Here is a 614-nt window from a genome sequence, read left to right on the forward strand (position 1 = left end):
TTCGGTTTAAAATAATTCAAGGCACTTAGCCATAGCCTGCTAGGTTTTAAAAAAAATCCGAATCCAGCTTACAAGACCAAGCTCATGGACTTTAAGCCCTGATATATCATCATAATTAATTCACAAAGTTGTATACACATCAATTCACATGCCTTCGATTTTTCCAACACGGAAACACATTAATAAGGTATCACTTCATTCGAACTTATTCGTATCTCAATATAGCTAGTCTCATTTCACAAGAGCCATTAGGCCACATCACGCAGTCAGCGAGTCTTAACCCGGATACTTTCTAAATTCCATGTATATCTAATCACATTTTACCACATTTCACACAAACTATCACCATTGTAATTCATTAACCTCATTCGAATATAAGCGTATAGCATGTACCTTAACTTCATGTCATAATAGCATTCGACTTCAACACATATTTATATATACATATATATATATATATATCCCTTTCAATAAACTTCCAACTAAACAAGAAAATACACACATGACTTACATTCTTCTCATGACAACTATTCGGCTAAACAACATATAAGTCACCACACCATCAATTTATAAAACTACCAACACATATTACATATATATTGCTTACGATTATA

The sequence above is a fragment of the Gossypium arboreum genome, chromosome 8 (genome assembly GCF_025698485.1).
Source record: "Gossypium arboreum isolate Shixiya-1 chromosome 8, ASM2569848v2, whole genome shotgun sequence".
NCBI classification, from domain to species: domain Eukaryota; kingdom Viridiplantae; phylum Streptophyta; class Magnoliopsida; order Malvales; family Malvaceae; genus Gossypium; species Gossypium arboreum.